Source organism: Carassius auratus, chromosome 41, assembly GCF_003368295.1.
Source record: "Carassius auratus strain Wakin chromosome 41, ASM336829v1, whole genome shotgun sequence".
Lineage (NCBI taxonomy): Eukaryota > Metazoa > Chordata > Actinopteri > Cypriniformes > Cyprinidae > Carassius > Carassius auratus.
In genome coordinates this window covers 5,635,347-5,656,914 of record NC_039283.1, presented here as the reverse complement: position 1 = coordinate 5,656,914, position 21,568 = coordinate 5,635,347, and the positions used below count along the sequence as shown (strand labels likewise).

General features: G+C 36.4%; 1 pseudogene; it reads left to right on the top strand.

Annotated features, from left to right (window-relative positions):
• The first annotated feature begins 117 nt into the window (after positions 1 to 117).
• LOC113059486 (mdm2-binding protein-like) lies at positions 118 to 21,562 on the top strand (annotated as a pseudogene).
• Positions 21,563 to 21,568: the final 6 nt, after the last annotated feature.

The following is a 21,568-nucleotide window of genomic DNA, read 5'->3' as shown; positions in this document are numbered from 1 at the left end:
TTATATACAAAATGTAGTTGTCCCACAGTATTGCCCTCATTTCCACCACAACGCTGTATTGTCCTTTTAAAAAGTTTTTTTGAAAGATTGTTTGGGTAGTTTCTATGGAGATGAACAATGACATCACAGCACATGTCTGACATGGAGGAGATTTTACATTTCTTCAGCAACTTGGAGAAGAAAACTCAAGGTAAATATTGCTTGAAATGAAAATATTTTTATTGTATGTCATTTCCAAACATGGCGTAACATCAAATGAGTCTGTAAATAAATTGATTTTTTAAACACAATTATATTTATTTTGCATGCATGGAATGCTTGCTACCAATTCATAGCTAATCTGTAATACTAGCTTGGATTTTTTTTTACAAAATACTGTAGGGTTGTCATTTCCATCACTGTCATTTCCACCACATTACCTTCTTGGGTGGAAATGACACAGGTGAGGTGGAAATGACATTTATGCTTACAAGGTGCAATTCATAGAATGAGTGGCTACATATTAATATTTTATTTATTGAAATGTACAACACTAATGTTTTTATTCAAATATATATTTGTTGAAATTTCATTTTATCTAATTTTAAGATGCAGCAGAAGTCAACTGGAGAAAGGTCTCAGTGGTGCTCAAGTGAAAACAATTACCGGTATTGGGATCAATCGCTTTTATTGGCCACTGAGAGATGATGTCATCTGGTACCAACCCATGGATATAATAGGCCTCCCTGAGCCCGTACCAGTGATAACACGGCACAAGGAGATTATGGCCCAATCCCAATTCTATTTTATACCCCTTCCTTTATGGTTTAGTGATTTCTAATTATGTCTACGGCAGTTATCGCCCTGATCAGACATATGCTGTGGCACTATCATGTCTGTAATGATATGAAGTTAGCAAATATTAGCGATTTTTTTGCAAACATTTCTTTGAGTAACATGACCGTTAATATGAACTCACAATTGAATGTAACATAAAACAAATGATTACTTTTCATTAAAATATTTATTTTTGCCAAAAAAGCTTACATTTATGTGTCTTTTTGTTTGCTGTAGCAGCCATGTTGCCGAGTTAATTCATACCCCTTCGTTTAAAGTGTGGTCCCAAAAAATCTTCATTTGAAGGGCTATCTGACCCTTCCCCTTACCCCTACCCCTCCATCAAAAGAGAATCTGGATACCCCTACCTCTTCACGTGAATGCGTGAAATGTTGGGGTTGGGGTAGGGGAAAGGGGAAGGGCTAAGGGGTAGAATTGGGATTGGGCCTAAAACAGAAGTTTGGAAAGAAATCTACAAGATTTGGCCTTGAATCACATCTCTCTCTCTGACACACACACACCCTCTCTCATAAACTCTTTCACACACACTACCTCACTTTCATGCACATTATCTCACACACATACCGTCTGGTCACCATAATTGCCCTCTGGACAAGCCTCCATGTTACTCTCTCTCTCTCTCTCTCTCTCTCTCTCTCTCATACACACACATCCCTCGTGATCTAGGTGCTTCACAGTTCATGTTATATGATAATTTATATGTTATATTTTAAGGTGTCTTTTACATTTTCTCTTCAGAACAGTGTTCATCTAAGAGACCGATTAGAATTGTACAATACCAAACTAACTCACATACAACGTGTGCATGCTCATGATGCTTATTAGTTCATGTTACAATGTATTGACATGACTAACTTTTTAGGTGTTTTTTTAAGGATTCCAAAATTCAAAACAGTGTTCATCTAACCAATTATAATTTTATTATTTTACAATTACAATTTATGCTTAACTTAAATTTGTCATGTTATTATTTGTGGTTAGTTGTTTACAGTAAAGCTGTAACTGTTCATCTGGTTATGGAACCAAACAGACTAATGACTAATGATTTGTTAAATGTGTTTCAAATATATGTTTTGTGTTTTTCTTCATGGACGTCCATTCTTTGTCATTTCCACAACACCCAGTCATTTCCACCACCTCATAACTCTTTTAAAAAATATGTACAAAATTCTAATCACTCATTAAAAAATTCTGCATAGTTTATGGGATAATCTTCCACTTAATGTAATAACACAAGTAGTATTTTCCAGAAATGTGTGGAGTGTTCTTACACTGTTAAGAAATTATGTATATCATATTAATTTTAAATAATAATCAGATATTTACATGTGATGGAAATGACATTTGTTAGGCATTAGTGACATTAGTGTGGATTGGAAAATATGTCAAAAAACACCAATTTTTCTTATAATGTAAGTGCGTTCTCTTATGGATCATTAAACTAGACTAACAATATTTAACTATTAGATTGTGACAATTTTGATTTGAACAATTTTTTTCCCCTCAAGTTCACAAGGCCAAAAGTGCCTGTAGCTGAAGAACCACCCTTAAATCCATTTAGCCTGCTGTCCGAGTCCTAGTTCTGCCCCACGGAGATTGTGCTTTGCCATTCAAGCCAGTTATGGTACAAATACTATAAATACCAGTAAATTAATAAATAAATAACTAGATTAAAATGGGTATATAAATATAAAATATTTCTAAATAATTACAAAGTCGATATAAAATACCAAATTAGATTAAAATTATTTTTAAATTGTATTTTAGTAAATAAATTGATTCAAACAATAAACAATATAAGACTGACAATAAATAATATAAATCAGATTAAAATAACAAATATGCATCTAACACTACAGTACCATAGTGAGTAGAAAAGTGTTTTAATTTAACAGAAATAAATATTTTCTAAATAATATTTTAAATTAGTATAGTACATATTATAAACATTTAAGTTAGTTTAAAACGGCTATTTATACATGAAAGGAGTTGAGGTTGTAGTAGGATGGGATAATTTGAGGATGATCATATTTATGTGTTTCTCACCTCTAAAAGATTGAAAACCCCTGGTATATACTGCAGCTGATCATACACACACACACACACACACACACACACACTTTACCGTGTATTTCCAGTGGTGCAGCTCAGAGTGGGACAGTGACAGTGAGGATTCAGAGCCGTCTGCTCTAGACAGCTGCATCGCTGCCCTTCAGAAGCAAGAGGAACAGAGTGTGCTCACAGAGACCCTGTCCCACGCAGAGTGACAGCTTCTGATTGATGATGTAATGTTGTCCCATAATATCTCAAACTAAAGAACTCCATAGGACTTAAGATTGAATCATATTTCAGGGATTAGGTGATGTCATTCATAAATTAATCATTGACACTTGTTTGTTTATATGTATTTTCAGTTATTTTTTTCCCCATGATGATGACTGATCATGATAGACTATTTGAAGAGGCAACTGAAGGTCTTCATCAGTTGTTAGCAGACAAACTTCCTCTACCAAGTACCATTTATAACATTAAATGGTTTTGGGTGTTAAAAAGTTATAATCATAGTAGTGGTTTCATTATTTCGTATTACACATTTGAGAAAATTTGTTAACAGCAGATGACGTTATCATAGTGTTACTGTTGTACTGATGTAATATCAGTTCTTGATTGCAGGGAAGTCTTTACTCAATGTTATTGTTCTGTGTGTGGATGAGGAAGTGGGGTTGAAGGATATGTTGCCTGTGATTGGCTCTTTGAAGCACATGAGGGCATGGCATTCGGCACAGATGATCATGGTCACTGAACACAGTGCAGGGTAAAATCGAATGTTCTATAGTAATATTCTGCTCTTGAGGTAATAGACCTGTCCTTTTTATTTATGAGCCCTGCTGTTCATAATCGCCCCGCTTCTCTTGTTTCTGCTCTGTAAAGTGCAGAAAGCAGTCTTGTACCTAGATGCCCACTTATGTTCTCCATCAGTGATTCACAGCTTTGTGGATGGGAGGTAGATTTGGAGAAGTGGACTTCATATTAGAGAGAAAAAGGTACATTTATACTGTTCTAAAGCCCCTTTGTTAGCATATGTATAATAAAAAAAGATATTCATGAGGTTAAAAGTGAAACGTGTAATTTCAGATTTGCAAAAATACAGTTGTCAATAGGAGTGTCAATGGTCCACTTGAGAGATAAGTGGCGGTAATGCACTTATAAGTCTGCTATCGACCGTAATGCAAGAAGAAGAAGAAGAATGCCTTGCGCTTGCTGCAGAGGTAAATATATATATATATATATATATATATATATATATATATATATATATATATATATATATATATATATATATATATAGTGTTTAATTCGGATTTGTCTGTGCATGTTTTTTTTTTTTACTCTCATAGATTCTGTTACCCTTTGCCATGCATTGTACAACTGAGACACTGCAACGACTGAAGCTAAAAATCATAATTTTTGTCCTACAGAAGAAACAAAGTCCCCTACATCTTGGATGCCCTGGGGTAAGCAGATAAACATCACATTTTCATTTTTGGGTGAACCATCCATTTAAATAAGATCAGATCATTCGTACTCACACTTACTTGTATTAGTCTGTTGCACAGACCTGCTCTTACCCTCCTCCATCCCCAGTTCCTCCTTGTACAGGCACATGATCACTTAGCATATTTTCCAGTTGTACAGTCTCGTTTACAGACCTGTATGACATCTGCATGGAATTTTATATCTGTTACATATTAAAAAATGATTTTAATCGGATTATGCTTCGGGGGTTTCAAAACTCTGTGAGGTTTGCTTGTGGACAGCTCAGAATCTGAACCCTTCGCAGTGAAGCCTGCTTTCAAAATAATGTTCAGGACTTCTAAAATAATCTTAATCATGGTCCTGACTGAACTACAGCTAACTGAAAATGAAAGTAAATAAAATGAAAGTACTAAAAAATACTAAACTAAACCAACTTATGAATTTCTTTACCATAATTGTCTCTAAAATATTATCATGAGCAGTGCTTTAATTAAAAATAGATAAATAAATAAAAAATGCACAGGTCATCTTCACCTGTAGATATTCTTCTGTCCAGCAGAGGGCGAACACTTGCAAGAAATTATGGATGAGAAAACAGTAACTCGTACTGATTTGTGTAACTACGAGGTCAAAGATAGAAAGATTCAGTAAGCATGCAGATGTAAAGAAAATAATTTGACTCAGGAAAATTTGATGTCTTAGCATTAAGAGAGCGGTTATACACTGCAGTATTTGCCTAAGTGTGGGTAAGGAAAGAACCAGTAAAGATCTAGATCTTCTTGGCCAAAAGTGAATTAAAAGCATTAATACAGGTAATACAGGTGGAAGTTTTCTTAGACGCAAACGTCAAGAATTTGTCTATTTATGAGTTTCTGTCACTCATGTGATGTAGAAACTGTATTAATTTATTTATATGGACCAGTGAAAAAATCCAGACTTGTTCAGAACTACTGGTTTAACTAAACCAGCAGATGAAAGGCCTTAGCTACTGTTGAGCCCTGTCCAATAACTAATTACATTTGGGAGTTTGAAGGAATAATGTCAAACAAATGAAGCCTATTGTTTGTGAACTACGTTTGTGACTCTTCAGGTGGCACATTTGAGTCTGTGCCACCCATAAGCGTTTCTTACTATTAGAAACGGGAATGAGATCTCATGAAGCTTTTAATATTTAGTAACAAACAACGCTAATAAAGATTGTTTCACACGATGACTTTATGAAATTATCCAGCACATTTGTGGCCCTACGGAAGACGCACTCTAAATTTTATTGTGGCTGTTTCTTGCTCTCTTTCCCTCTTTCTGCTTCTCTTACACTGTCGTTCTGTCATAAAAGTGAGAGTGTGGATTGCAATCGTTATGAGTTTCCCTCTCTAGATTCATCACAGCGGCAGTAGTGGAGACTTCAGCCCTCCAAACGGAGCCGATTACACCCCACAGTCTATTTACACAGGGCTCATGCAGTACATTCACTGCATCTTTGCTGATTACCATTCACTTTTTTTATTTTATGCCCACAGTGCTTATGAACTTTATGTTTTTGTTATGTGCACCGCAATCAGTGTGAAATTGCTATTCTAATCTGTATCAGAGTAAGACCTGCAGTTGTTACCTGCATGTCTGATGAGAGATGACAGCACTTTCATGCGAACGTTCATGCAAAGGCATTCACACACTTTTACAAATACTTTTTATTACAATACAGCCTATTTTATGTACTTTTTTTTAGCATAATACTACGGTGGCCGAGACAGCTCAACACGCTGCAACTTAAGAAAACACATGCAAATTGAAAAAACATAGAACACGCAGAACTAATTTCACCATGTCGCTTCGTACGCGTCTTTCCTGTTTGCTCAGAACTACTGAATAATGGAGCAGATCTCTTCAAAACTGACTTCCTCTATCTCTGCATGCCTTCTCTTGTATAGAAGCTGAAAGAGCTGATAAAGAGTTAGAAATGTTGCCAGCTCCCTCTCAGCCTCTTATTTTCCAGCCCCAAAGCTCTGGTTTAGTCCTGTCTAAGCACAAAGCTGATTTTGTTTCAACACTCAGGGGCACAAGCGCCCAGCAGCCCTCAAACAGCTTTATCTGTTACTCTCCTAATTGTAAATAAACCGTAAAGGGCCGTTTTTGTTTCTTTTCATTTGCCAGCTGCTGTCACAGCCAGCCACACTTTAATTTGTTGGTGACATAACCCTTTGCTTGGCTGAAACTGCTTGGTCATCTAATGTTTTTCCTTGGTCCTCTTCCTCCCTTTCTTTGAATAATGCATTAATGACAGAATCTACAGTCACTAGGACCAGCCTTTTTTTTATTTTTTTATTTTTTTTTTGTGTTCGGTGACTTAACAAAGACACAAAATGTACATTTCTCTCTGAACATGAATATTTGATTACTTTAGGTTGCTTGGGAAATATATAATTTGCTTGGTTTTGTGTGTTTTAGGTATTAAACCTATATCTTACTAGTACACATAACTCGAAATACCAACATACACTTGATTCATAAAAAGTGACTGTACAGATATCAGAAAAGACCTAATGTCTCCTTGTATTCATAAACTGACCAATAGAATGAATATCATTAGTTTCTCTCAAATATGCAAATGAAAGTGGACATAAATTTGCATCCTTGAGTATAAATAACCGATTTTTTAAGAGGTAGTGCCTTTAGATGGTACCTACATGATGTATTCCCTTTGTTCACTACCGTATGTGGAGGTATTTGGTTGATGTTCATTTATAATATATATATATATATATATATATATATATATATATATATATATATATATATATATATATATATATATATATATATATATAACTTTGTGTTCATGGAAGTATATAAAAGGATAAGAAATGTTTCTTGAAATATTAAAATAGAAACATTTTTTTTCTAATTGTAATCCTGTACTATATTACTGTTTTCATGGTATTTTTTATTATTATATTAATTCAACCTCGGTGAGCAACAGACCTCTATCATAAACTTTTGAAAAACTGTTATCAACAAACCTTTGAATGTTAAAGTATATGAATGTATAAGATTTGCTTAAAAAATAAATAAATGTGTGGCTGGTAAAACCAGTGCATTCAGGCAGTCAACCATTTACTAACTCTGCCAGTTTTCTCAATGTCACACGGTGAACTCTGCACTCAGAGCTAATGATTGTTGAGATGGCATGTTCCTCATGACTGTTTATACTGTAAAACTATATTGTCATTTTCCTCTTTGTATTGTTTCACACCTTGACATTCTTCTACAGTGGTTTGGCTTCCAAATCTGTCAAAGCCAAGCTACTCTTGGACCAACTGTGCACATTGTGTGGAGAAGTAAAGCCAACTCCAAAGTCCTCTGTGACTGATAGTTGGAAATTGATAACTTGCATCCAACAAAATATTTCCCAGAGCTGGAGCTGGGGCGACAATGATAAAAAGTGTTTCCTGTTGCAGGTGGGAGCTTGGTTTTCTTTTTCCTGTGTGATAAGCACTGAGACTTTCCCAGCGGCCTCCCAGCTCAGCTCCTGCAAATGGAGAGACTTCATGTCCATACTCCACAAGGACATACCTGGTATGAGCAACGTTTAATAAAATCGATTTATGCTTCGTTCTAAAGGCTGGTAATATGTATGATTGTACCATGCCGCCTGGTTATATGCTGACAATTATACGCTGAAGTTGCATAATTGTATTCCCATGTATTTGGTAGCATGCTATTAACTCTTCATCCGTGCAGTGCCTGTTGTTGAGGTAAAAGGTGAGAGAGGCCACTACCTCTTCTTGGTGCAGGGTGCAGAGTCTGGAAGCTGCACAGTGCAAATGAGAGTTAGATTAAACCCATACAACAGTCTCATCTATCATAGCAGTAGCTGAGGCCACCTAGATGTCACCAAGATGACACAGAGGAGAAAATATACTCCACTTAGTCCAGAATTGCACAATCCTGAGCTTTATAAATGTAGAACACATCATTTTTTATCTAATTAATATGGATTGAAAACACTGGATTGGAAATACAATAGCACAGTCCCAGACTTGTAGTCACGTTTTCCTTTCGGACACATGGAAACCACCGTGTTCATTTCAGCAGACTTCATCAGGGTAAATGTTTCAAACCCATTATTTGTTGACAGTGCAACTAAGGACATTTACTGCAGTTCTGCAGTAAAAAAAGGCGCTCTATGCTGCTTAGTGCTCCTGTAGTCTACACTGAAGACATAGAGCGCCCTCTCGCAGCTGTAGACGGTAATGTTTTCTCTTGGTTCTAAATAAATGTGACTTATAGTCCGGTGCGATTTACATTATTTTCCTCGTCATGACGTATTTTTGGACTGATGCGACTTATACTTAGGTGCGACTTATAGTCCGAAAAATACAGTAAACAATCTCTGGAATATGATAAGGATATTTTTCCCACTTTCCCTTTTTGCAGTATAATCAAATTAGAACGGAACACTTGTTTGGGTCCTTGTGCTTTTATGTCCATTCACTATTATTTTTCTTTCTCTTTTTATTATACATATTTATAAAAAAAAATTACCCTGAAATGAAATACAGAAAATGTGGTTTTCTTCTTTGATGGTTCTAACACTGATGAATATAATAAGACGACACAAACTCATTTTCATTATTCAAAATTATTATTTCAGGAAAAACCATAAAAATGATATGCAGCTTGTTATTTAATGTATATAAATGCTAAATTTAATTTCTAGCATTTTTAGCATCTTACACGCTTAAAGTGCCCGCTAGCACTAGTGACGTGGCTAACTGGTAACTGATTGCTTTAAGAAAGACCTTTGGTGTAAATATACTTATTCTTAAGGCATCAATATTTTTATGATCATAAAGCTAGTTTCTCAAAATATCTTGATACTTCACTTGTATGTTCATTATTGAATGAATTCCATTTAATGTATTGTATCCATGCAAGTTTCTGCGTGGCTGCTAAAGCAAAAGCACAGGGTACTGGAGAAACAACATATTTGGAAAACAATCCAGTGCATTTTGCATTTACACTCTGGAGAGCTTGAAAGAATTCTCTTTACAGTGTGTTTTTGCAGCATTGATCAATGTAGCCACTAGCCAATCTGTTACATATCTGTTGATTTCTTGAATGCATTGGCCGGTCAGAGGTGTTTTCATTCAGAATCCACTCAACGCTGCACTTTTGTTCAGGGCTGGGTTCTGCTAGCTCACGAATCATCTCATTATAACAAAGTGTAGACACAATGTAAAGAGATTTATTGTGCAGTGTAGAGGCATTCATTGATTAGAACGCAACTAAGATTGCGATAAACTGAAATGAGTTACAGCTTTTTAGTGATTTTAAAGGGGGCGCTCTTTGCACACTTTCTTGGCTTCGACTCTGTACCTGAAGTGAGGGCAAATGTTAAATTAATTTGGAAAAGTGAAAGAACAAGTAATATTAAATGTGAACCAATCTGCAGGGCCCCACACTGTGTCCTATCTTGTCATGACAACAACCAGTAAAAAGAGATTTTTTTGTAAATATAAGTTTTGTCTCAACTGTGACTGTGATGAGTGACAGGATTTGCAAAGAGATAGGTTCCTTTTTCTTCTGTGTCATGCTCAGTTGCGCTTGTGTCAGGCGTTTCGTGTCCAGTATGGACATGCAAATGCTTGTCGCTGGAAACTTTGTCTATGGAAGCTGATGTGTCAATAAACTTAAATTAAACTGAAACTGAAACTTTTTCTATGGTTATAAAACAGTTAACATGTTTTTGTGGTTTTAAAGGTTAGACTATGCATGCATACTTAAATATGAGCTTAAATTTGGTTATAGGTTTTGATCTAGCTCAAATGTCATAGAATATAGATGATGGCCCTTCTTAATGGTGTGCATTTAATACATTAATGTAACCAAAACAATGCTTGTAAGAAATAACAATAATAAAGATCTGAGTTAGGCAGGTTTCTCTCCTGGTACTTTGCTTTGGACGTGATTAACACCTTTAATTCACTCTTCTGCATTCTCAGACTCTCGTTCTCTTCTCTTCTTTCTCCACAGGGAGCAGCACTGCTGACTGGATGCAGTCCCTGCCATGTCTCCGTGGAGAACAGTTCTTGCAAAGGGAGAGAAAGCTGGCCAACATGCAGACTCTGGTCCTCGAAGAATGCTGTCGTAAGTGTTTCCCAGGCAACAGAAAATCTTTCACAAGGACCTCTAAGTATTCACACGCTGTGCTTAAGTCACCCCAGAGCAGCACATTTCTAATCATATTCCTCTGGTCACACATTCTCAGTCTCTTTCAGAGCACTTTCTGAAAATTAAGATCTCTTATGCGTTGTAAACAATAGAACTTTACTCAGACTCTTAACGTCTACTGTGTTAAAAGGGTTAATTGTAATTAAAAATTAATTGCGGTATGTCATTGCACTGTTATTAGGCTTGTAGCTAATACATTCAGGTTAGCTCCTAGGCTGTATCAGATGTTTGACACATTTTCTTTGCAGACTTGGTATAGAGAGTAAATTGTATATACATCGAACATCAAATTATTTGTGAAGACGATTAAAGAACCAATGTGTGATCATGCACCCTTTACCATTTAATAACTTAAGACACTTAAACTCAGGTTGGTCTGGGGGATGTTGTTGTAGAAATGATAACTGATTTGTAAACATCTTCTAATTTATTAATTATAGCGCTGTCTCAGATGTGCCAAGTTTCATTAGTGTGTCTTATGAGGAAAAAGGCTTAGTCGCAGAAAAAAGGATTCTGCACGAAGTGGCAAAGTCACATAGTCTGTGAAGACAGATTATTAACAGCTGGTCTATGTGGTAATTACACTACATCGGAATCCAAATCCATCGTTTCATTCACCGACCTCAATATGGCTACTTACATGTATTACTTACTGTACATGTTTCAAAAATCATTTGAAATATGTAAGTAGTAGAAACATGACATGGCTGCTCGCTCTAACGTTAACCTAGAAAGGTGTGCGCTATTCAAGTGTTTGTGCTAAGTGTGGAACCTGAATAGTATTGCACTCACCGCATGGCTGTTCACTTTGAGGTACCGGTGCAATCACTTGCATTTAACTTAAAATACTGTCATTTTTGCTGATATAGAGTAATTTGAATTTGTAAAAGGTTTGTGCACTCACAATGACAACAAAACACTGTGCTTTTGTAAAATAATGAAAGCAAACAGTGCTCTTCCTGCCATCTAAGGTTAGGTCTCTGTGAACTTGAGCACGGCAAAAAAAAAAAAAAAAAAATGAACCGAAACTCTGTGCTTACCTCACAGACATGCAAAATATATCTGTTGAAAGTGAAATGTCTGTTTTTAGAAATGTCTTTCTCAGCAGTCTGTGGAGATGACAAGTCAAGCCATGCATCTGAAAATACAGAAAACACTAGTTTATCAGTGAATTATTGGAATGTTTAGGGAGTCTTTTTGTTGTTTTTTCCCTGACGCATTCATAATCATTACTTCTGCTGGTGTGCTGTGGCAAGTTTTACTGCTCCGGGTGTGTGTTCACGGTGTGTGTGTGTGTGTACACTGCTCTGTGTGTGTGCACTTCGGATGGGTTAAATGCAGAGCACAAATTCTGAGTATGGGTCACCATACTTGACTGAATGTCATGTCACTTTTATGTGTGCACTTGATCGCTGATAGGCTATAGGCAATTAAAGGCTCATTATTATGAATTATATGGTTTGTTAATATAAATGTGCAATTACTTGACTTATTGCTAAAAATGAATGACAACTAGTCGACTAGAAATATCTTTAGTCCATGGCAGCCCTAATTAGTACCACATATTGATTACTGATCGTATTTAATATAATAAAATCCAGTTTAGACCAGTGCTTCTAGACTGGCTTCACTTTGTTGACCAGATTTATATTGTCAAGTGGTGAGCCAACATAGTATGTCAAAAATGTGCTTGATGTCAAATGTTCTGAAACTACCATTGACTACATAATTAACACAATGCAAAATTATTAACATGCCAGTCTGAACAGGAATTTTTTTTTTTTTTAGAAATAAACAAGAAAGTTGGTCACCTGAATTTATTATGTTGACTAACTGAAAACTGCTCGGTTTGAAAGAGAATTTTGAGTGCTTCATATATTTCTACACTATTGTCAGTAGACTCGTTTTTTTTTTTTTTTTTTTTTGCCCATAAAATTTGAATTATGTGACTGCACCTTAATAAAAAGAAAAAAACACTAGACTAAATGTTGTATAAGTAATATATGGTATGGGCAAAATACCAAATGACAATGTGGTAAAATATTGGAGTGTTTACAAACTCTTTTGCGCCTGTGTGAATGAAAGACATGGCAGGCCCTGTTTGCTTCCATTATTAGTAAAAGATTATATATTTTTCATCCTTAGTTAACATAGTGTTCCTAATTAAGATGAACTTTTATTATTTACTTAACCTGTTGCTCTTTCTAACCATTACATGTTCTACAAAACTATGAGAACATACAGAGAGCCCGGCAAAGATCCAGGTAAACCATCTGGTACCATATCACTTTATCTGAAAACTCATTACCATGTCTGGAGCCTTCAGTTAAGGTCTTTGTTGAGGGCCTAAAGAATCTCAGTGTATCAGTGTATGGGGAAAATAGGTTCTGCAGCTTGGAAATGTTGGAATAGTAAATTTGTGTTTGGTTGGTTGAATAAATTCCGGTGTCATCCACGGGTGCAGGCTCTTCAGCAGTGGTTCCTCTGAAAGTCTGATGGGGCCTGAAGATAGCCAGAGAGGAGGTTCTACGCTGCTGGATGCCAGAGAACTGCTCAAACACTTCACCCCTGATGAACTGCCTAGCGGGGAACTACAGCCGCTGCCAGCTCTTAGAGGGTTAATCATACACACACAGTTTCTGACATGATGTCTCTTAAAGGGGTCATATGATGATATTCAATTTTTCCTTTCTCTTTGGAGTGTTACAAGCTCTTGGTGCATAAAGAAGATCTGTAAAGTTGCAAAAACTAAAGTCTCAAATCCAAATAGATATTCTTTATCGAAGTTAAGACTCTGCCACACCCCCCTAAAATGGCTCATTGAAACACACGCCCACGTCTACGTCACTATGTGGAAATATTTGCGTAATGCCGCACAAATGTTAATGCAAAGAAAGAAGGCGTGGTTTCAGTGACCACAGTTAGTGTTCAAGCAGTCATATCAGGGAGATGCTGTGTGTATCTAGGTGAAAGCAAAAGCACTTTATTTGTATGTCTGAAAGTAGATACATTTAGGAATCTTTAAGATTACTTACAACAGAACAACAACGCATTTTTAATGGACGACCGTTTCGTGAACCTAGGAGAAGAGGTAATTCCGACTTTGCTACAACAATCTGGTGCTTCTGAATCAGTTACTGTAATTATGTTTTGTTATTAGTTTAAGTATTTACTATTCAGTGTTCAAATGCAGAGTTTTGCCAGTAGTATCTGTGTGTCGTGTTTGTGTGCGCGCGCATGATCTGGTCACTGAACTTCCATTTATTCACCACCAGAGGTCCTCATCCACAACACAGACTCTAACACTACACAGTACACCCTGGACAACATTTCCCATACTCCACTGCACCAATCACATTCGCCTAATAACAATCACACAATGCACCTGAGACCAATAACACACAGCACAATCATCAGACATGATTTATAAGCATTGGACTTCCCCTCACACGCTGCCGAGTATTGTTCTGCACATATCCCTTCCCTGGCAATAGCTGTGTTACCAAGCCATTCTGTGTTTGTTTTCATAATCTTGTCTTGGTTTATTGTTTTCATAGTCTTGTCTTAGTTTATAGTTTTCATAGTCTTGTTTCAGTTTATAGTTTTCACAGTCTTATTTCAGTTCATAGTTTAGTCTTTATCTTGCTTTGCCCTGTTACTCGTGTTTTGACCCTTTGCTCTAGATTCTGGATAACCCCTCTTGCTTAGCCCTCTGGATAATGTTCGTTCATCGAAGACCCACTCTTGCCCAAGGAATATTTTTTGTCTTGCCCTCTATATACCTGTTTGCCAGTGTTTGACCCATGCCTGTTACAATCACGTCTCTGTGTAGTAAAAGCTTGCACATGGATCCGCACGTCTCACGACTCGTCGGCTCCCATGTTACAGAGAGAGAAAGAGACGGTCAAACAGTGGAGTCAGCTGTCTTAACCGTCTGTGGCTTGTGTCTTAACCGTCTGTGTAATGCAAACACATACAAGCTTCATCACTGTGTCTGTCAGGTGACTCTGTTCCCATTTCTGGCTTGAACTGACGGTAAAATTAAGGACATTATTAACTGTCTTTACATTTATTTTGAAAGCTGAAACTCGCGATTATGGAAAGGGGCATTACATTTCCGACGAGTTTTGCGGTGTTCGACCAATCACAATGCACCGGGTCAGTTGGCCAATCAGAGCAGACTGTGCTTGTCGGAAGGAAGGACTTTGTAGAAAACTATGCGTTTGAGAGAGGTGGGGCATAGAGGACCTACAATAATGTATAATATTTGAACAACAGATTTGTTTACATTAAAGCATGTCAGCTCAAGCTCAACATATTCTGTTACACCAAATACATAAAATAACGATCTTTTAAAAAAGCATCATACCTTTAATTACTTTTCCCCCTAGCTTATTAAAACTGTAATTCAAGTCCCTTAAGACAAGGAGGGAGCATGTGTGTACATGCTAGAACATTTTAAAACATTCAGTTTTTAAAACTTTTCTTGTTTTCTGCTTGTACTGGTTTTAGAAGGATAGTTCACCCCCAAGCACTTCATTTATTCACCCTCATACTGTGCGAAAACCTATATGACTGACTGACTTCTTTGGAACACAATAGGTGAACATTTTGAAGAATATTTAAATATTTAATTTCAGGATTTAATGACCAAAAAACATAAAGTATCAAAAAAAAAAAAAAAAAAAAAGGTCAGAAATTATTCAGACACTAGGACTATGCAATATTGAAAAAAAAGCACTATGCAATACCTTGTTAAAAATGCGATATTCGATACGATATTGCTTAAAGTGTGTAAAGTCAATCTTAATTAAATTATTAAATATGTAAAAATTACAATTATATATCCATTTTGTTTCACACTGTTTCTTGGAAAGCCAGGTTATATCTAGTAGAGATAAAGATAATACTGAAATCATTGCTTTAGAGAATAAAATTAAAATTAACAGTGGTAAGATTTTCCACATAACTTGCCCACTTCCAGTTACACATAGTCTCTAGAAATCTGCATATTTATTTGTTCCTGAACTGAATGTCTCTAATTGTGGTTTGTGCTTTTGTTTGTGTAGTGAACAGTGTAGTCTCCTGACCTCACACCCAGGAAGGTGACCAAGCTTTCTTTCTCAAAGGCTGCCAGATCCCGCTACCATGGAATAGAGTAAGTTTGTGTATGTGTGTGTCTATATAAAAACCTATCAATATTACAAACCATTCTCCCTAATTTCTTGATGTTCTCAAACCATTCTCTGGGTGGGTTTCAGGTTCAGTCTGGATGAGCGTAAGGCCCTTGAGCTTTGTGAAACTGCAGTCTCGTCTAATGAGATATGAGACCCAGAGTACATGCTGTAAGGAGTCCTGCCCTGTGCCATTTGCCCTCAGTCCTGTACCCTCCCCAGCCGTGCTGTCTGAACCGGGCAGCGTGCCCGACGATGAAGCTCTGCACAGTGAGCCACCCCGTCTCCAAACACACAAGAGGTGAGAACACTGCATGCATGATTGCAAGAATTGCAATATGGCTTAATATGATGATATAGCAAAGGCTATGATTTCACTGAACGTGTGCTGCACATTTGAAAGTCAGCTGCTTTGCTGCTTTGTGTCTAGTTGTTACCAGGGAAACCACTGTATTTCTACCATTCCAAAAGCACCTCCTGCTGGCAGAGAATGAATGTTTATTTAAGCCTGTCCGCTGTTTTTGTTCAGACCAATATGAAAACCAACCCATGTTTTTATTCAGCAAACATGCAGAGTTGTAAATGTGAACTGGTGGATCGACAAGAAGCTAATGCATTATAAAAATGTTAATATTACATATTATTTAATGAATAGGCTATAATGATTGATAATTATTTAAATTAATATAGCCTAATAATTGATACTTTTGCCTACATTTTCTTAAAAGAAAATGGTTTAAAGGCTAAAATGTAAAGTTTTATCATTCTAAAAACCTTTTTGATTTTGTGAAAACTTGTATCTGAACTCTAAATCATAATTTTTACAGTCATTTTATTTGTGCAGGTCTTAAAAAGTCTTAATTATGAGCTTAAATAACCTGCAGTTACCCTGGTCTTCCAAAAAACATCAGTTTATGTTTTTGGTAGGCCTATATAATTGTCCAGACCTGGTAAGTAGGGTTCATTTCTGGACCTCAAGCAATTTTAGTTGAAGACCCCATTCATTTTTGATGTTATATTAATAAAATAAATAGATTTCAGATTTAAAGAAGTCATTTAATTTATCAAAAATGCAGTAAATCTGTAATATTGTGTAATAACATTCTATTTTAAAAGAACTGTTTTCTATTTGAATATATTTTCAAATGTATTTTATTCCTGTGATGACAAAGCTGAATTTTCAGGAGCCATTCCCCCAGTCTTCAATGTCACATGATCCTTCAGAAATCATACTAATATGCTAATTTGGTGTGTAATTATCAATTATCATTGCTGCCCAAATATTAATAATGATCCTTATTATCTTTATTATTATTAATGGGCAGTCTGTTTTAATGATATTCTATTTGCCAGTTTTTGAACTAGTCGACCCATCGTTACGTCACTTCTCAGAAGACGGACATTCAGTTAGAAGGTCAAACTAATGTTTCTTCAGTTAGGTTCATTTTCTGAAGCTGTCAGTTCATTGATTCTCCTTTGTGGCTCATTTTATTTCTGCCTACTCATCATCGCCTTCCTCTGCCCCTCTGTCCCTCCACTTTACATGCATTTGAATGCACCATAAGTCACTCACACCCAAATTGAATATAGATCTGCACTTGATGGCTTTGTCAAAGAGTGAAATGAGCAATGAATGAAAATAACTGAGTAGTGCTGCAATGAATGTCAAAGTCTTGCTATTTCCAGCATATTTAGTTGAATTCATGTAGGCCCTCTCTTAATGCACTTTAACATATGGCAGAGATCAAATGTCTAATGTCTGGCTGCCTTTGCTGCCACTGAAGTCCAGCGTGCATTAGATGATGTGTTGTCAGGACATGACCACAGCGGTGTCACATCATTGGGAACTAAACACACAAGATAAAAAGGATTAAAAAATCCAGGAACTGAGCAGTTTCTTTTTAAACGGGCTTAGAAAGTGAGTGCTAGAACTGAGATTGTGAGAAGAAAAAGAGGTATAAGTGTGTGCTCCAGTGCTTAAGTAGGCCGTCACATCAAATAATTTTGATTAGAGTTTTAATGTGAGCTAAAAAAAGTGAGACTGTTGGATCGATGAACTCAGAGAGGCAATATCTTACACCATCCACCTCATCCCCTTTAAAACACCTGTTCCAGCTCAGGTCTGGCCTCATTTTCTGCAGAGATTTGGGATCATATAGTGATGCACAATTTGTATTGGTATCATTTTGTTTATAATGAGACTTTTTAAAAATGTATTCTCATTTGACATTGAATATAAATAGGTATATATATATATATATATATATATATATATATATATATATATATATATATATATATATATATATATATATATATACAGTACAGAGACAGACCAAAAGTTTGGACACAGCTTCTCATTCAAAGAGTTTTCTTTATTTGCATGACTATGAAAATTGTAGAGTTACACTGAAGGCATCAAGGGCTATTTGACCAAGAAGGAGAGTGATGACCTGGGCCAGATGACCTGGCCTCCACAGTCACCGGACCTGAACCCAATCGAGATGGTTTAGGGGTGAGCTGGACCGCAGACAGAAGGCAAAAGGGCCAACAAGTGCTAAGCATCTCTCGGGGAACTCCTTCAAGACTGTTGAAGACCATTTCAGGTGACTACCTCTTGAAGCTCATCAAGAGAATGCCAAGAGTGTGCAAAGCAGTAATCAAAGCAAAAGGTGGCTACTTTGAAGAACCTACAATATGACATATTTTCAGTTGTTTCACACTTTTTTGTTATGTATATAATTCCATATATAATTCCACATGTGTTAATTCATAGTTTTGATGCCTTCAGTGTGAATCTACAATTTTCATAGTCATGAAAATAAAGAAAACTCTTTGAATGAGGAGTGTCCAAACTTTTGGTCTGTACTGTATATACAGTTACAGACTGTGCACAAACTTTTTCATGCCACTGTATATATATAATATTTTTTGTTATATATATATATTTTGTGTTTGCCTTTATTTATAAAGGACAGTGCAGAGTGTATACAGGATGTGAAACAAGAGAGAGAGAGGTGGAATGGGAAAGTTTTTAAAGTTGGGTCAACCGGAGAGCAATCAAGCTATATTTCAGAGCGCTGGCTATAGACATAAACACTTTGGGTATTTAATGGGTAATTTTGGGGTAATTAATTCATGCATTTTTGACTTTTTCATATTTCAAAACCTAAAGAGGTTTATTTTGCAATAATGGCCAACTGACTGTGCATTATCCTGCTTAAATTACAACTCGACAAATTAACATATGGGTATGAAATATTGATTTAAGTGTTAAAAGAGAGATACAAAATGGTACAGCTTTGTAGAAAATTGGTGTGTAGGGACTACAGTCAAATATGCAGTTTAAGGGTCATTATACCAAAATATGTGACCATTGATAAATGTTGCATTTGACCAGAATTGAGTGAGCCATGGAATTAGGCAAAACAGCTCTCAACCCATTCAAAACCATAAACCTTTTACTTTGTTCATTGAGTTCAAAGTCCTCAGCAAATATCAGGTCTTAATGTGAGGTCTAAATGCAGAAGTTATGTGATTGTGCGTCGTTCTCATCCATTGTTTCTGCTTCAGATGCTGAGGGAGGTGGTTGTTAAGAAGCTCAATAAACACAGGATCAGCAGCGAGCACAAGTGCTTTGAAGCTTGAAGTCAAAGACTGTTTGACATATCAAAGTTTTATCTGAAGGTGGGTACGAATCATTCTGCCTCTTTCCCTCGCACCCTGCTGTCCTGCCTTTAGGACGTCTTTGAAGCTCTCAAAATATGCTGCGTAAACTCTGCCGATTGATGTTATCTACATCATTTATCCATGACAGGGGAGCAAAAACTTAGTTCAATAGACTTGTTTCAATTCCCTTTTTTCCTAAAGCATTGAGTGAGGAAGAAATATCAGTCTTTTGTAGCACCTTACTATTTTCCCCCTAAAGTTATTAATGTCACGATTTTTGTGTGCACCAAAATCATTCCCAATGAACTCAATTTCTACAAGGCTGTTTCTGTAAGACCTCAATATTTAAATGACCTCTGATACGATAGCACACTCCTTCATTTTGTTCATCATAATGGGTAAAGTTGATGGATACTGAATAGACATTGATATTCCATGTAAACATGGGTGGTACTATGTGCTCATGGTTTTGAGTTTTGACGTTTCACTTTTAAGTTATTAATTATTTTGAGAAAATATACATACATTTAATTTTCATAGTGTAATGTCTGGTAGTGTAAATATGCATACTTGTAATAATGCATTAGCAATGTTTCGCTTGCACAATGCTCTTGGAGCTGTTATGCCTCAGTAACCTGTGTTTGTTTTACAACAGGATCTGAAAACCTCACGTGGCATACATGAGGAAATGAAGAAAGCAGCCACTAACAACTGTTTTGACATAACCCGAGTTGATGAAAAGGACAAGTTAAATTGATACAATGGAAAACGTTTTATGCACATGCGGTTCTCATCCACAGGTGACTGATTGGGTTGTGGAGAAATCATCTAAAAGATGACTTAATTTTGAGTTGGAAACACTGAAGGGAAACCTGCAGTAGAACACAGTCATAAGAACAACAACATGACGATACAAAGTAAATGAATGGAGCTTGTAGTAGAAAAGAGCTTCTAATGCTAGAACTTCTCAGAGCATTAATTATAGAACTGTTCCTGACAGGAGGCATGTATATAAATACGTCTATATAGTGTTTGAGATAATAATATTTTAATGTATTAAAAATATTTTGTTTGGTTTTATATGGTATATCTTAAACACTCAAACTGTCTGACAAATATGGCCACGTGTTTTCTGAGAAATGCTGTTTTGCATCATGAAAATCAAGCAGAGGGCATTTCTGTCCAGATCGTATTTCAGTAATCAGTTCACTCAAATCAGTATGAAACAAGCACCAAACCAGAGTCTCCACTTTTCCAAAACCTCATCATTCCCTCAGTGATTACCTCATCGTTGATCACACACAAGCGATCAGCACTTAACTACCACTGCAAGTAGTTTGCCCTAAAATGACTTCAGTGTTGGGATCAGATCACATTGGTCTGAGGCCATTAAGGGTAACTGCCCCCTGGTACTCCTTGCCCAGAAAACGTTGAGGGTGTCTTGTTTGGCAAAGCCACCAGACACATTCCAGTCCCACACAGAGCCATTGTTCTCACTCCTGGGTGCCCAGAGGGGTGATGGGAAAGGAGGGAGGGGGCTGCACATAACATTGTCAACACTGAGAGCCCTAAAAGGCAATACGCAATCTGAGCTCACTCACTGCTTTTCAGCAGAGCTGCTCTAGTTCAAATGGTGGAACCCAGTGTTATGATATTGATCAATATTGATTGTTTTTAGTTTATTTTGATAACTGCTAGGTAAACTACTATTGCTTGGGAAACTTTGTTAAACTTTAGTCTTTTCTAGTCAGTGTGTTTAAGCATCTCACTTTGTTCTGCATGCTAACATCTTGATATAATAGGGTTCTTCACGTCCTGGAAGAAGAACTTGTGAACTCTTCTTTTGAGAGCTCCCACTTGTGCCACCTGTCTGCTGCATTGTCATGTGGAAACAATCCAAAATGGCAGATGCCACCAATTTCATACTATTTTATTTAATAATTCCTACAATTGACTGTTGTCCGTGTGTTAATAATGATAAATAATATTATAAATGTTGCTATAGCCCAGTGTTGAATAAGCAGAATGTTCCAGATTGGCATCTAGTAATTACAGTTATTAATATAGAGAGAGAATGAGTGAACACAGCATAATTCCACACCATCTTTGTTCTTTTT